Consider the following 17,403-nt stretch of genomic DNA (forward strand, 5'->3'; position numbering starts at 1 on the left):
TAACTGACTTACACTGGAGCAAGTTCAATAAGTTACTCCAAAAATAGCTACTTACTCCAAAAAAAAACGGGGCAACTCATGGGGAAATTTGGGCCCACTAGTGACCCCTGGTTCTAGACTCTCCAACCGGGGAGAAATAACCTCTCAGCAGCTACCCTGTCAATCCCCCTCAGAATTTTATGTTTCAATGAGATCACCTCTCATTCTTTTGAACTCCAGAGAGTATTGGCCCAATCTACTCAATCTCTCCTCATAGGACAACCCTCTCATTCCAGGAATCAGTCTGGTGAACCTTTGTTGCACTGTCTCCAAGGCAAGTATATCCTTCCTCAGATACAGGACGATGGGGGGAGAGGGAGAGTGGGATTAGTTTGAGATTGATACAGGGCTATGGGGAGAGAGCGGGGCAGTGGGATTAGTTTGGGGATTGATACAGGGCTATGGGGAGAGAGCGGGGCAGTGGGATTAGTTTGGGGATTGATACAGGGCTATGGGGAGAGAGCGGGGCAGTGGGATTAGTTTGGGGATTGATACAGGGGTATGGGGAGAGAGCGGGGCAGTGGGATTAGTTTGGGATTAATACAGGGCTATGGGGAGAGCGGGGCAGTGGGATTAGTTTGGGATTGATACAGGGCTATGGGGAGAGAGCGGGGCAGTGGGATTAGTTTGGGATTGATACAGGGCTATGGGGAGAGAGCGGGGCAGTGGGATTAGTTTGGGATTGATACAGGGCTATGGGGAGAGAGCTTTCGTTGACCACTCCCTCAGGCCCTGCCTACCCACTGTGTGTCTGGCACGACCACCGGATATTCCAATGCGTTTTACAGCCAATAGGAACACAGGAGCAGGAGGAGGCCATTCGGCCCCTCGAGCCTGTTCCGCTATTCAATAAGATCATGGCTGATTTGTGGCCTAACTCCATAAACCTGCCCTGTGGCCCATATCCCTTAATACGTTTGGTTAAAAACATCTTATCAATCTCAGATTTAAAATGAACAATTGATCTTGCATCAATTGCCGTTTGTGGAGGAGTTCCAAACTTCTCCCACCCTTTGTGTGTAGAAGTGTTTCCAAATTTCACTCCTGAAAGGTCTGGCTCTAATTCTTAGAGTCCCTAGTCCCAGACTCCCCAACCAGCAGGAACATTTCTCTCTATCTACCCTCTCTGTTCCCTGTAATATCCTGAAAACTTCGATCAGATTCCCCCTTAACCTTCAAAATTCCAGGGAATACATCCTTAGTTTGTGTAATCTCTCATAACTTAACCCTTGGAGTCCGAGGTATCATTCTGGTAAACCCACTCCCTCCGAGGCCAATACATCATAACATAAGAAATAGGAGCAGGAGTCGGCCATTCGGCCCCTCGAGCCTGCTCCGCCATTCAATAAGATCATGGCTGATCATAGACCTCAACTCCACTTTCCCGCCCAATCCCCATATCCTTTGATTCCCTTAATCTCCAGAAATCTATCGAACTCTGCCTTGAATATACTCAGCGACTGAGTCTCCACAGCCCTCTGGGGCAGAGAATTCCAAAGATTCACCTCCCCCTGAGTGAAGAAATTTCTCCTCATCTCAGTCCTAAATGGACGACCCTTATCCTGAGACTGTGACCCCTGGTTCTAGACTCCCCAGCCCGGGGGAAACATCCTCCCAGCATTAACTCTGTCAATCCCAGTAAGAATTGTATTGTTTCAATGAGATCACCTCTCATTCTTCAAAATGCTCGAGAATATCGGCCAAGTCTACTCAATCTCTTCTCATAGGACAATCCCCCATCCCAGGAATCAGTCTGGTGAACCTTCGTTGCACTCCCTCAATGGCAAGTATATTCTTCCTTAGGTAAGGAGACCCAAGCTGTGCACAATACTCCAGGTGTGGTCTCACCAGGGCCCAATATAATTGCAGTAAGACGTCTTTACTCTTATACTCAAATCCTCCTGTAATAAAGGCCAACATACCATTTGCTTTAATCACTTGCTGTACCTGCAGGTTAACTTTCAGTGATTGGTGTACAAGGAACCCAGGTCCCTCTGAACACCAACATTTCCCAATCTCTCACCGTTTAAACAATACTCTGCTTTTCTATTTTTCCTACCAAAGTGGATAACTTCACATTTCTCCACATTATATTCCATTTGCCATGTTCTTGCCCACTCACTTAGCCTGTATATAGCTCCTTGAAGCCTCTTTGCATCCTCCTCACAACTTGCATTCGCACCGAGCTTTGTATCAACTTGGATACATTACATTTGGTCCCTTCATCCAAATTATTGGTATAAATTGTGAATAGCTGGGGCCCCAGCACTGATCCTGGCGGTACCCCACTAGTTACTATTGTGTTCCTCACACAGATGAGACTGCACACAGGGAGGTTAAAGTAACAGTGATCTCAGTCTTTATTAAGACATTCCAGAGTGAGGAACAGGCCTTGGGGGCCGGCTTATATACAGTGCTACCAAGGGATGCTGGGATCCCTTGGGACTTCAGGGGATGCGCTCCCTGCTGACGGAACATGGGAGTGCATGCTTTACAGATACACAGCATCACTCCCCTCCCCCCCGCCGCCAAAGTCAAAGTGAAAACTATTTACAGGGTGAGGCGGTCGGGAGCCTTTCTTTCCCTGGTGGACCGCCTCGGTACAAATGTCTGTTCTGGTGTGTTGGCTGTGCCCTCGCTGGGCTGGCGTGTTGTTGGCCCTGCAGGGCTGCTGGGTGAGCCTGGCCTTGCTGGGCTGTTGGGCGTGATGGGTTCGATTTCCTGGTCCGGGGTGGTGTCGTTGATCCTTTGGGTGTGTGTTGTGGGCTCGAAAAAAGTGGTGTCTGCTGTGGGTTGTTCAGGGCAGTCTGTGAACTGCAGCCTCGTTTGGTCCAGGTGCTTTCTGCAAATTTGTCCATTGTCTAGTTTGACTACAAACACCCTACTCCCTTCTTCAGCTATCACCGTGCCCGCGATCCACTTGGGACCATGTCCATAGTTTAGCACATACACAGGGTCATTCAGATCAATTTCCCGTGACACAGTGGCGCGACCATCGTTTACATTTTGTTGCTGCCGCCTGCTCTCTACCTGATCATGCAGGTTGGGGTGAACCAGCGAGAGTCTGGTTTTAAGTGTCCTTTTCATGAGTAGCTCAGCCGGGGGCACCCCTGTGAGCGAGTGGGGTCTCGTGCGGTAGCTGAGCAGTACTCGGGACAGGCGGGTTTGGAGTGAGCCTTCTGTGACTCGTTTAAGGCTCTGTTTGATTGTTTGTACTGCCCGCTCTGCCTGTCCATTGGAGGCTGGTTTAAATGGGGCCGAGGTGACATGTTTGATCCCATTACGAGTCATGAATTCTTTAAATTCGGCACTGGTGAAACATGGCCCGTTGTCACTGACCAGTATGTCAGGCAGACCGTGGGTGGCAAACATGGCCCTCAGGCTTTCAATGGTGGCGATGGCGGTGCTTCCCGACATTATTTCACATTCAATCCATTTTGAAAAAGCATCCACCACCACCAGGAACATTTTACCGAGAAACGGGCCCGCATAGTCGACATGGATCCGCGACCATGGTCTGGAGGGCCAGGACCATAAACTTAGTGGTGCCTCTCTGGGCGCGTTGCTCAACTGAGCACATACGCTGCATTGCGGTACACAGGGCTCTAAGTCAGAGTCGATATCGGGCCACCACATGTGGGATCTGGCTATCGCTTTCATGATTACTATACCAGGGTGTGTGCTATGGAGATCCGAGATGAATGTCTCCCTGCCCTTTTGGTAGCACTACGCGGTTACCCCACAACAGGCAGTCTGCCTGAATGGACAGCTCGTCCTCTCACCGCTGAAACGGCTTGATTAGCTCTTGCATTTCAACGGGGATGCTGGCCCAGCTCCCATGCAGTACACAGTTTTTTACTAGGGACAGAAGAGGATCTTGGCTGGTCCAAGTCCTAATCTGGCAGGCCGTGACAGGTGATTTATCATTTTCAAACGCTTCCATGACCATCAACAAGTCTGCGAGCTGCGCCACCATCAACAAGTTTGCAGGCTGTGCCATTTCCACCCCCGTGGTGGGCAATGGTAGCCGACTGAGAGCATCCGCACAGGTGCCTTGCCTGTGGCGGATGGTATAGTTATATGCTGATAGCGCGAGTGTCCACCTTTGTATGCAGGCTGAGGCATTAGTATTTATCCCCTTGTTTTCAGCGAACCGGGATGTGAGGGGCTTGTGATCGGTTTCCAGTTTGAGGCCAAACAGGTACTGATGCAATTTCTTTACCTGCTTTGCACACACGCTAATGCCTCTTTCTCAATCATGCTGTAGGCCCTCTCGGCCTTAGACAAGCTGCTGAAGGCATAGGCAACTTCCCCGTTAGCTTGTTGTAGTACATACCCGACTCCGTATGACGACGCATCACATGCTAGCACAAGTCTTTTACACAGGTTATACAATACAAGCAGCTTGTTGGAGCATAAAATGTTTCTGGCTTTCTCAAAAGCAATTACTTGTTTTTTTCCCCATACCCAGTTCTCACCTTTACACAATAACACATGTAGGGGCTCTAAGAGGGTGCTTAACCCCGGCAGGAAGTTACCAAAATAGTTGAGGAGTCCCAGGAACGACCGCAGCTCCGTGATGTTCTGTGGCCTGGGCGCGTTCCTGATAGCCTCTGTCGTGGCATCTGTGGGCCGAATGCCGTCCGCCGCGATCTTTCTCCCCAAAAACTCCACTTCTGTTGCCATGAAGACGCATTTCGACCTCTTCAGCCGCAGCCCTACGCGATCCAGTCGCTGGAGGACCTCCTCCAGGTTTTGTAGGTGCTCGACGGTGTCCTGACCCGTGACCAATATGTCGTCCTGAAAGACCACCGTGTTTGGTACCGACTTGAGTAGGCTCTCCATGTTTCTCTGGAAGATTGCTGCAGCCGACCGAATTCCAAACGGGCATCTGTTGTAGATGAACAGTCCCTTGTGTGTGTTGATGCAGGTGAGGCCCTTCGAAGACTCCTCCAGCTCCTGCGTCATGTAGGCCGAAGTCAGGTCGAGCTTGGTGAACGTCTTGCCTCCTGCCAGCATCGCAAATAGGTCGTCTGCCTTAGGTAGCGGGTATTGGTCCTGTAGCGAGAAACGATTAATAGTTACTTTATAATCGGCGCAAATCCTGACTGCCATCACTTTTGAGTACTGGAACAATCGGGCTGGCCCACTCGCTGAATTCCACTGGGGAGTTGATGCCCTTCCGTTGCAACCTGTCCAGCTCGATTTCCACTCTCTCCCTCGTCATGTGAGGTACCGCTCGCGCCTTGTGGTGAATGGGTCGTGATGAATGGGTCGTGCCTCTGGGACCAAGTGGATCCGCACCTACGCCCTGGAAAAGTTTCCAATGTCTGGCTCAAAAAGGGAAGGAAATTTGTTGTTAACCTGGGTACATGAGGCCTCATCGACATGTGATTGCGCTCGGATGTCATCCCAGTTCCAGCAGATTTTGCCCAGCCAGCTCCTTCCAAGCATTGTGGGGCCATCGCCCGGGACAATCCAGAGTGGCAGTTCATGCATCGTGCCCTCGTAGGTGACCTTGACCATGGCGCTGCCCAGGACTCTTTGGTGTACGTTCTCAATTTCATGTGGATGGGGCTCAGGGCTGGTCTGAGTGCCTTGTTGCACCACAGTCTCTCAAACATCTTTTTACTCATGATGGATTGGCTAGCGCCAGTGTCCAGTTCCATGGCTACGGGTAAGCCATTCAATTTTACATTTAGCATTATAGGTGGACATTTCTTCGAAAATGTGTGCACCCCGTGTACTTCAGCATCTGCCTCCTCTCTCTGAGGCTCGAAATTGCTTTGATCCACTATGGACTGATCTTCCTCTGCCACGTGTTGATTAGCAGGTTTTGCAGAGCTTGCAGCTCATCTGCAAGCTCGTTGGAGGTGCCCCATTGTTCCACAGCTCTTGCAAACATACCCTTTGAAGTGGCATGAATAGGCTGAATGGAAGCCTCCACAACGCCAACAAGGTGTGATTGCCTTGCATTCATCCTTTGTTGCGGATTCTGAGTCATCTGGGTCACCTGAGGCTTGCTGGCAGTTGCAGACTCATGGTTTCTGCCCTGTACATTTCTGCTCGCAAACACAGTTCCAGTTAATTTATGAACATTGCTAGCACTTGTGTGCTGAGAGATTTGTTTGGTGTTATCACTGGTGGACACAAACGCCTGTGCTATCGCAATGGCCTTACTGAGGGTCGGTGTCTCTACAGTCAAAAGTTTTCGTAGTTTGGTCTCGTGGCCAATGCCCAGTACAAAAAAGTCTCTGAGCATTTGCTCCAGGTAGCCATCAAACTCACATTGTCCTGCAAGCCGCCTTAGCTCGGCGATGTAGCTCGCCACTTCCTGACCTTCAGATCGCTGGTACGTGTAGAACCGATATCTCGCCATCAGCACGCTCTCCCTCGGGTTAAGTTGCTCCCGTACCAGTGTACACAGCTCCTCATACGACTTATCTGTGGGTTTCACCGGAGCCAGAAGATTCTTCATGAGGCTGTAGGTCGGTGCCCCGCAGACTGTGAGGAGGACCGCTCTCCTTTTTGCAGCGCTTCCTTCACCGTCCAGCTCGGTGGCTACAAAGTACTGGTCTAACCGTTTGACATAGGCTTCCCAGTCCTCGCCCTCCGAGAACTTCTCCAGGATGCCCACAGTTTGCTGCATCTTTGCGTTGGATTCGTATACTCGTCGCCAGTTATTGTGTTCCGAACACAGATGAGACTGCACACAGGGAGGTTAAAGTAACAGTGACCTCAGTCTTTAATAAGACACCCCAGAGTGAGGAACAGGCCTTAGGGGGCGGCTTATATACAGTGCTCCCAAGGGATGCTGGGATCCCTTGGGACTTCAGGGGATGTGCTCCCTGGTGGTGGAACATGGGAGTGCATGCTTTACAGATACACAACAGTTGCAGCCTGCCAACCCGAAAATGCCCCGTTTATTCCTACTCTCTGTTTTCTGTCCGTTAACCAATCCTCAATCCATGCTAGTATATTACCCCCAATCCCATGAGCCCTAATTTTGTTTAATAACCTCTTGTGTGGCACCTTATCGAACACTTTCTGAAATCCAAATACACCACATCCACTGGGTTCCCCCTTATCTACTCTGCTCGTTACAACCTCAAAAAACTCTCATAGATTTTTCAAACATGATTTCCCTTTCATAAATCCCTGTTGACTCTGCCCAGTCCTATTATTATTTTCGAAGTGCCCTGTTACCACGTCCTTAATAATACATTCTAGCATTTTCCCCACTACTGATGTCAGGCTAACTGGTCTGCAGTTCCCCGTTTTCTCTCTCCCTCCTTTCTTCAATAGCGGGGTTACATTAGCTACCTTCCAATCCGCGGGAACCGTTCTAGAATCTATGGAATTTTGGAAGATGACAACCAATCCATTCACTATCTCTATAGCCACCTCTTTCAAAACCTCAGGATGTAGGCCGTCAGGTCCAGGGGATCTATCGGCTTTCTGTCCCATTCATTTCTCCAGCACCATTTTGTTACTAATACTAATTTATTTCAGTTCCTCATATCCTTCTTAAGGTGAAGGTTTTGTACAGCTGCAGCATAACTCCTACCCCCTTGGATTCTAGTCCTTGAGAGAAAAAGGCCAGCATTCCCTGAGCCTTTTTGATTATTTCCTGTACCTGTTAATGACATTTTGATGATCCATGTACCTGAACCCCAAGTCTCCTTGCACTTCTATGGGTTTTAGCTTTACACCATTTAGAAAGTACCCCATTCTATGCCTTTTAGGTCCACTGATGCACTTTTGGAGGGTAGTCACTGTTGTAATGTGGGAAACGCGGCAGCCAATTTGCGCACAGCAAGCTCCCACACACAGCAATGTGATGGTGACCGGATAATCTGTTTTAGTGATGGTGGTTGAGGGATAAATGATGGTCCCAGGACACCAGCTTGTCTTCAAAATAGTCACGTGGGTTCTGTTACTTCTACTCGAGAGTTTAATGTCTTACCTGAAAGACGGCCCCTCCGACAGTGCGGCACTCCCTCAGCACTGCCCCTCCGACAGTGTGGCGCTCCCTCAGCACTGCCCCTCCGACAGTGCGGCGCTCCCTCAGCACTGCCCCTCCGACAGTGCGGCGCTCCCTCAGCACTGCCCCTCCGACAGTGCGGCGCTCCCTCAGCACTGCCCCTCCGACAGTGCGGCACTCCCTCAGTACTGCCCCTCCGACAGTACGGCGCTCCCTCAGAACTGCCCCTCTGACAGTGCGGCGCTCCCTCAGTACTGCCCCTCCGACAGTGCGGCGCTCCCTCAGCACTGCCCCTCCGACAGTGCGGCGCTCCCTCAGCACTGCCCCTCCGACAGTGCGGCACTCCCTCAGTACTAACCCTCCGACAGTGCGGCGCTCCCTCAGCACTGCCCCTCTGACAGTGCGGCACTCCCTCAGCACTGCCCCTCTGACAGTGCGGCACTCCCTCAGTACTAACCCTCCGACAGTGCGGCACTCCCTCAGTACTAACCCTCCGACAGTGCGGCACTCCCTCAGTACTAACCCTCCGACAGTGCGGCGCTCCCTCAGTACTAACCCTCCGACAGTGCGGCACTCCCTCAGTACTGCCCCTCCGACAGTGTGGCGCTCCCTCAGTACTAACCCTCCGACAGTGCGGCACTCCCTCAGCACTGCACTGGGAGTGCCAGCCTGGATTATGTGCTCAAGTCTTTGGACTGGGACTCGAACCCACAACCTTCTGACCAAGTTGTGTGTGCGATATGTGAATGGGAGAGTCGCCACAATTCCTGGGGCCCCCTTGACCTGAGAGATCTGGGAGATACTGTGAGTGACCCGAAGGAGAACAGGCACTGCAGCAAATGGTGTTTATTAGAGAATGCCAGCAGTTGTTTGACCCCACCCAGCTTGATCAGCCGACTTTCTAATGGGGTTGTAGTTCACACTACTGCCACCAGAGGGTGGCGTTGAGCCACTTTAGAGCCAAGGTAAAGTTTTATTATGAAGGACTCAGTATTTGCCTCTCCCCGGTGCACTGGGTGTGTGTGGGGTGTGGTGATGTGTAATTATTGCAGCATTCCCGTCTCCCAACTTCCAGCTTCCACCATCAACAACAACAACTTGTATTTATATTGCGCCTTTAACGTAGTGAAATGTCCCCAGGCTCTTCACAGGAGTATTATGAGACATAAAATTTCACACTGAGCCGCAGAAGTAGAAATTAGGGCAGATGACCAAAAGCTTGGTCAAAGAGGTAGGTTTTAAAGGAGGAGAGAAAGACGGAGAGGTTTAGGGAGGGAGTTCCAGAGCTTGGGGCCCAGGCAACAGAAGGCACGGCCACCGATGGTGGAGCGATTATAATCAGGGATGGTCAGGAGGGCAGAATTAGAGGAGCGCAGACATCTCGGGGGGTTGTGGGGCTGGAGGAGATTACAGAGATAGGGAGGGGCGAGGGCCATGGAGGGATTTGTAAACAAGGATGAGAATTTTGAAATCGAGGCGTTGCCGGACCGGAGCCAATGTAGGTCAGCGAGCTCAGGGGGTGATGGGTGAGTGGGACTCGGTGTGAGTTAGGACACGGGGCAGTGAGCACAGGGGGTGATGGGTGAGTGGGACTGGGTGCGAGTTAGGACACGGGGCAGTGAGCACAGGGGGTGATGGGTGAGTGGGACTCGGTGTGAGTTAGGACACGGGGCACAGGGGGTGATGGGTGAGCGGGACTCGGTGCGAGTTAGGACACGGGGCACAGGGGGTGATGGGTGAGCGGGACTCGGTGCGAGTTAGGACACGGGGCACAGGGGGTGATGGGTGAGCGGGACTCGGGGCGAGTTAGGACACGGGGCAGTGAGCACAGGGGGTGATGGGTGAGCGGGACTCGGTGTGAGTTAGGACACGGGGCAGTGAGCACAGGGGGTGATGGGTGAGTGGGACTTGGTGCGAGTTAGGACACGGGGCAGTGAGCACAGGGGGTGATGGGTGAGCAGGACTCGGTGCGAGTTAGGACACGGGGCACAGCGGGTGATGGGTGAGCGGGACTCGGTGTGAGTTAGGACACGTGGCAGCCGAGTTTTGGATCACCTCTAGATTACATCGGGTAGAATGTGGGAGGCCAGCCAGGAGTGCGTTGGAATAGTGAAGTCTGGAGGTAACAAAGGCACGGATGAGGGATTCAGTGGATGAGCTGAGGCAGGGGCGGAGACGGACGATGTTACGGAGGGGGAAATAGGCGGCCTTAGTTATGCTGCAGATATGTGGTCAAAAGCTCATTTCAGAGTCAAATATGACCCCAAGGTTGCGAACAGTCTGGTTCAGCCTCAGACAGGAGTTGGGGAGAGGGATGGAGTCAGTGGCTAAGATAAAGGGACCTGCCCCTTAAGCGTGTGCGTGCGAGCGTGTGAGCGCGTGTGCTCACGTTCGTTCCCCCCTGAGACACTGCCCAAGGCGGCCATTGTTTGAGTGCGATGTCTGGCCGGTGAGTGCGGGAGGGCTGTTCGGCCGTGAGGGGAAGCTCAGTGCCACTGTCCACGCCCTGACACATGCACTGTGCAGCTGCCGATCGCCGGATCGAGATCATAGGGAGGGCAGGGAGCCTTGGCTGTTGGCCTTCATTGCGAGAGGGATGGAGTACAAAAGCAGGGAGGTCCTGCTGCAACTGTACAGGGTATTGGTGAGGCCGCACCTGGAGTACTGCGTGCAGTTTTGGTCACCTTACTTAAGGAAAGATATACTGGCTTTGGAGTGGGTACACAGACGATTCACTAGGCTGATTCCAGAGATGAGGGGGTTACCTTATGATGATAGATTGAGTAGACTGGGTCTTTACTCGTTGGAGTTCAGAAGGATGAGGGGTGATCTTATAGAAACATTTAAAATAATGAAGGGGATAGACAAGATAGAGGCAGAGAGGTTGTTTCCACTGGTCAGGGAGACTAGAACTAGGGGGCACAGCCTCAAAATACGGGGGAGCCAATTTAAAACCGAGTTGAGAAGGAATTTCTTCCCCCAGAGGGTTGTGAATCTGTGGAATTCTCTGCCCAAGGAAGCAGTTGAGGCTAGCTCATTGAATGTATTCAAATCACAGATAGGTAGATTTTTAACCAATAAGGGAATTAAGGGTTACGGGGAGAGGGCGGGTAAGTAGAGCTGAGTCCACGGCCAGATCAGCCATGATCTTGTTGAATGGCGGAGCAGGCTCGAGGGGCTAGATGGCCTACTCCTGTTCCTAATTCTTATGTTAATTCTGAGAGGATGTTTCCCCCTGGCTGGGGAGTCGAGAACCAGGGGTCACAGTCTCAGGATAAGGGGTCGGCCATTTACACTGAGATGAGGAGGAATTTCTTCACTGAGAGGGGGGTGAATCTTTGGAATTCTCTGCCCCAGTCGCTGAGTATATTCAGGACTGAGATCGATATTTTTGGACTCTCGGGGAACGAAGGGATATGGGGATCGGGCGGGAAAGTGGAGTTAAGGTCGAAGATCAGCCGTGATCTTATTGAATGGCGTAGCGGGCTCGAGGGGCCGAATGGCCGACTCCTGCTCCTAATTCTCGTGTAACTCGAGAGCACGGGTCGAGACCAGATTTTCCCCTTCCTCCCCCAACAGTTCCAAATTAGCCACAGTCTCTCGAAGTGTGCAGTCGCCCTATCCACCCTGCCAGTTACTGAGCTGTGTCCCACACCCTGTTGGCGGGCTGTGGAGCGCTGCTCGACAAAAACAGGCTGCATGCGGTCAGGCGGCAGGAAGTTTCAGCTGCGAGGGACTGACTCTGCACAATCGTTCCTCTACCCCCTTCGCCCCTCTCCCACTCAGCCTTGTGCAGCTCCCCAGCCCCTCCCCGGAGAAAGCTGGGTGGTTCATTTGCTGGAGGGGCTCTCGGTTTGAGGGGGAGGGGGGGGGTGAGCGAGAGGGAAGGGCGAGGGAGGGGAGGGGTGGCTGAGCACAGCATGCTGCCAGTTTGCAAGCGACACGTTGCACGAACACTGCAGCTATTTATTTCTGTCTTGCAGCGGCCGACACTTCCTCTGGCATGTGTGTTTTTTTTTTTAGCAAGGAACGCTCGAACTCGATTTGCGAAAGTTGTCGGGTTGGAGAGCAGGGCGGGATGTGCGTGTGATCGACAGACACACGTCGGTGGGGGGGGGGTTATTTTAGAGAAATGGAGAAGTGTGTGTGAGAGTGCTGCACATCTTCAGGGCAAGACTGTTAGCCACGCCCAGGATTTCACTGCACCCTCCCGACACACTGCAGTCCCCACACTATCCTCCCTCTGCATTAATACAGCACCTTGTACATCCTCACCATGTCCCAAGCTTCACAGCCAATGCTTTTATTCAAGTGCACTCACTCTTGTAACGCAACAGCCAAATTGTGCACAGCAAGCTCCCACACACAGCAATGTGATTAATTTTTGGTGGTGTGGTAAATATTCACCCAACACACGGGGAGAACTAGTGCCCTGGGATCTTTGATGTCCGCCTAAGAGAGCAGATGTGGCCTCGATTTAACGTCTCATCTGAAAGGCAGTTCAGCGCTCCCTCAGTACTGCCCCTCCGACAGTGCGGTGCTCCCTCAGTACTGCCCCTCCGACAGTGCAGCACTCCCTCAGTACTGCCCCTCCGACAGTACAGCGCTCCCTCAGTACTGCCCCTCCGACAGTGCGGTGCTCCCTCAGTACTGCCCCTCCGACAGTGCAGCACTCCCTCAGTACTGCCCCTCCGACAGTACGGCGCTCCCTCAGTACTGCCCCTCCGACAGTGCAGCACTCCCTCAGTACTGCCCCTCCGACAGTACGGCGCTCCCTCAGTACTGCCCCTCCGACAGTGCGGCGCTCCCTCAGTACTGCCCCTCGGACACTGCGGCACTCCCTCAGTACTGCCCCTCCGACACTGCGGCACTCCCTCAGTACTGCCCCTCGGACACTGCGGCACTCCCTCAGTACTGCCCCTCCGACACTGCGGCACTCCCTCAGTACTGCCCCTCCGACAGTGCGAGCGACGTGCACGGAATGCCTGGGTGTTAGTTCCCTGCCCGCTGGAGACGACTTCCTCCTGCACAGGATGCAGGCCTGCCACAGGCGGGCAGCGAGTGAAGCAATCCAACTCTCAGTTCCCTTCGGCCCATCACATGCCCTACCCTGCGGCTTTCTGTATCCTGCTGGGGCCTCAGTGACGGAGGTCAGGGTTCAAATCCATGCGCAGCGGGCAACGGCGAGGGGCAGGGGAGGAATGTCCACACCGCCATTTTATTCAGGAAATCGGACCTCCTTGTCAAATGCTTTTTTTTTAAAGTAATCCTTCAGCTAATAATGTCACAAACACCTGTTTCCTCATTCCGCCAGCTTTGGGACAGTGTAGAGAGAGCTTTACTCTGTATCTAACCCCCTGTACCTGCCCTGGGAGTGTTTGATGGGACAGTGTAGAGGGAGCTTTACTCTGTATCTAACCCCGTGCTGTACCTGACCTGGGAGTGTTTGATGGGACAGTGTAGAGGGAGCGTTACTCGGTATCTAACCCCCTGTACCTGCATCGGGAGTGTTTGATGGGATAGTGTAGAGGGAGCTTTACTCTGTATCTAACCCGTGCTGTACCTGCCCTGGGAGTGTTTGATGGGACAGTGTAGAGGGAGCTTTACTCTGTATCTAACCCCATGTACCTGCCCTGGGAGTGTTTGATGGGACAGTGTAGAGGGAGCTTTACTCTGTATCTAACCCCCTGTACCTGCCCTGGGAGTGTTTGATGGGACAGTGCAGAGGGAGCTTTACTCTGTATCTAACCCCCTGTACCTGCCCTGGGAGTGTTTGATGGGACAATGTAGAGGGAGCTTTACTCTGTATCTAACCCCCTGTACCTGCCCTGGGAGTGTTTGATGGGACAGTGTAGAGGGGGCTTTACTCTGTATCTAACCCCGTGCTGTACCTGCCCTGGGAGTGTTTGATGGGACAGTGCAGAGGGAGCTTTACTCTGTATCTAACCCGTGCTGTACCTGCCCTGGGAGTGTTTGATGGGACAGTGTAGAGGGAGCTTTACTCTGTATCTAACCCCGTGCTGTACCTGCCCTGGGAGTGTTTGATGGGACAGTGTAGAGGGAGCTTTACTCTGTATCTAACCCCGTGCTGTACCTGCCCTGGGAGTGTTTGATGGGACAGTGTAGAGGGAGCTTTACTCTGTATCTAACCCTGTGCTGTACCTGTCCTGGGAGTGTTTGATGGGACAGTGTAGAGGGAGCTTTACTCTGTATCTAACCCCCTGTACCTGCCCTGGGAGTGTTTGATGGGACAGTATAGAGAGAGCTTTACTCTGTATCTAACCCTTGTACCTGCCCTGGGAGTGTTTGATGTGACAGTGTAGAGGGAGCTTTACTCTGTATCTAACCCCCTGTACCTGCCCTGGGAGTGTTTGATGGGACAGTGTAGAGGGAGCGTTACTCTGTATCTAACCCGCGCTGTACCTGCCCTGGGAGTGTTTGATGGGACAGTGTAGAGGGAGCTTTACTCTGTATCTAACCCCCTGTACCTGCCCTGGGAGTGTTTGATGGGACAGTGTAGAGGGAGCTTTACTCTGTATCTAACCCCCTGTACCTGCCCTGGGAGTGTTTGATGGGACAGTGCAGAGGGAGCTTTACTCTGTATATCTAACCCCCTGTACCTGCCCTGGGAGTGTTTGATGGGACAGTGTAGAGGGAGCTTTACTCTGTATCTAACCCCCTGTACCTGCCCTGGGAGTGTTTGATGGGACAGTGTAGAGGGAGCTTTACTCTGTGTCTAACCCCCTGTACCTGCCCTGGGAGTGTTTGATGGGACAGTGCAGAGGGAGCTTTACTCTGTATCTAACCCCATGCTGTACCTGCCCTGGGAGTGTTTGATGGGACAGTGTAGAGGGAGCTTTACTCTGTATCTAACCCATGCTGCACCTGCTCTGGGAGTGTCTGATGGGACAGTGTCGAGGGAGCTTTTACTCTGTATCTAACCCGTACTGTACCTGCCCTGGGAGTGTTTGATGGGACAGTGTCGAGGGAGCTTTACTCTGTATCTAACCCCCTGTACCTGCCCCGGGAGTGTTTGATGGGACAGTGTCGAGGGAGCGTTACTCTGTATCTAACCCCCTGTACCTGCCCTGGGAGTGTTTGATGGGACAGTGTAGAGGGAGCTTTACTCTGTATCTAACCCCCTGTACCTGCCCTGGGAGTGTTTGATGGGACAGTGTAGAGGGAGCGTTACTCTGTATCTAACCCCCTGTACGTGCCCTGGGAGTGTTTGATGGGGCAGTGTAGAGGGAGCTTTACTCTGTATTTAACCCCCTGTACCTACCCTGGGAGTGTTTGATGGGACAGTGTAGAGGGAGCTTTACTCTGTATCTAACCCCATGCTGTACCTGCCCTGGGAGTGTTTGATGGGACAGTGTAGAGGGAGCTTTACTCTGTATCTAACCCGTGCTGTACCTGCCCTGGGAGTGTTTGATGGGGCAGTGTAGAGGGAGCTTTACTCTGTATCTAACCCCATGCTGTACCTGCCCTGGGAGTGTTTGATGGGACAGTGTAGAGGGAGCTTTACTCTGTATCTAACCCGTGCTGTACCTGCCCTGGGAGTGTTTGATGGGACAGTGTAGAGGGAGCTTTACTCTGTATCTAACCCCGTGCTGTACCAGCTCTGGGAATGTTTGATGGGACAGTGTAGAGGGAGCTTTACTCTGTATCTAACCCCCTGTACCTGCCCTGGGAGTGTTTGATGGGACAGTGTAGAGGGAGCTTTACTCTGTATCTAACCCGTGCTGTACCTGCCCTGGGAGTGTTTGATGGGACAGTGTAGAGGGAGCTTTACTCTGTATCTAACCCCGTGCTGTACCAGCTCTGGGAATGTTTGATGGGACAGTGTAGAGGGAGCTTTACTCTGTATCTAACCCCCTGTACCTGCCCTGGGAGTGTTTGATGGGACAGTGTAGAGGGAGCTTTACTCTGTATCTAACCCGTGCTGTACCTGCCCTGGGAGTGTTTGATGGGACAGTGTAGAGGGAGCTTTACTCTGTATCTAACCCCGTGCTGTACCAGCTCTGGGAATGTTTGATGGGACAGTGTAGAGGGAGCTTTACTCTGTATCTAACCCCCTGTACCTGCCCTGGGAGTGTTTGATGGGACAGTGTAGAGGGAGCTTTACTCTGTATCTAACCTGTGCTGCGCATCTCTCTCTCTCTCTCTCTGCCTTACCCCCGCTCTCCCTTCCCCCCCGCTCTCCCTTCCCCCCCGCTCTCCCTTCCCCCCCGCTCTCCCTTCCCCCCCGCTCTCCCTTCCCCCCCGCTCTCCCTTCCCCCCCGCTCTCCCTTCCCCCCCGCTCTCCCTTCCCCCCCGCTCTCCCTTCCCCCCCGCTCTCCCTTCCCCCCCGCTCTCCCTTCCCCCCCGCTCTCCCTTCCCCCCCGCTCTCCCTTCCCCCCCGCTCTCCCTTCCCCCCCGCTCTCCCTTCCCCCCCGCTCTCCCTTCCCCCCCGCTCTCCCTTCCCCCCCGCTCTCCCTTCCCCCCCGCTCTCCCTTCCCCCCCGCTCTCCCTTCCCCCCCCGCTCTCCCTTCCCCCCCGCTCTCCCTTCCCCCCCGCTCTCCCTTCCCCCCCCTCTCCCTTCCCCCCCGCTCTCCCTTCCCCCCCGCTCTCCCTTCCCCCCCGCTCTCCCTTCCCCCCCGCTCTCCCTTCCCCCCCGCTCTCCCTTCCCCCCCGCTCTCCCTTCCCCCCCCGCTCTCCCTTCCCCCCCCGCTCTCCCTTCCCCCCCGCTCTCCCTTCCCCCCCGCTCTCCCTTCCCCCCCGCTCTCCCTTCCCCCCCCCTCTCCCTTCCCCCCCCCTCTCCCTTCCCCCCCCTCTCCCTTACCCCCCCCTCTCCCTTCCCCCCCCTCTCCCTTCCCCCCCCCTCTCCCTTCCCCCCCGCTCTCCCTTCCCCCCCGCTCTCCCTTCCCCCCCCCCTCTCCCTTCCCCCCCCTCTCCCTTCCCCCCCCCCTCTCCCTTCCCCCCCCCTCTCCCTTCCCCCCCCCTCTCCCTTACCCCCCCCTCTCCCTTACCCCCCCCTCTCCCTTACCCCCCCCTCTCCCTTACCCCCCCCTCTCCCTTACCCCCCCCTCTCCCTTACCCCCCCCTCTCCCTTACCCCCCCCCTCTCCCTTACCCCCCCCCTCTCCCTTACCCCCCCCTCTCCCTTACCCCCCCCCTCTCCCTTACCCCCCCCCTCTCCCTTACCCCCCCCTCTCCCTTACCCCCCCCCTCTCCCTTACCCCCCCCTCTCCCTTACCCCCCCCTCTCCCTTACCCCCCCCCCTCTCCCTTACCCCCCCCCTCTCCCTTACCCCCCCCCTCTCCCTTACCCCCCCCCCTCTCCCTTACCCCCCCTCTCCCTTACCCTCCCCCTCTCCCTTACCCCCCCCCTTCTCCCTTACCC

General features: G+C 54.0%; 1 protein-coding gene across 1 annotated transcript in view; it reads left to right on the forward strand.

Moving 5' to 3' along the window:
- Positions 1–17,403, forward strand: part of LOC139275321 (interferon-inducible GTPase 5-like) — a 314,503-nt gene that overhangs the window by 110,705 nt on the left and 186,395 nt on the right. The gene's annotated exons all lie outside the window — the stretch shown is intronic.

Source organism: Pristiophorus japonicus, chromosome 10 (genome assembly GCF_044704955.1).
Source record: "Pristiophorus japonicus isolate sPriJap1 chromosome 10, sPriJap1.hap1, whole genome shotgun sequence".
NCBI lineage: Eukaryota > Metazoa > Chordata > Chondrichthyes > Pristiophoridae > Pristiophorus > Pristiophorus japonicus.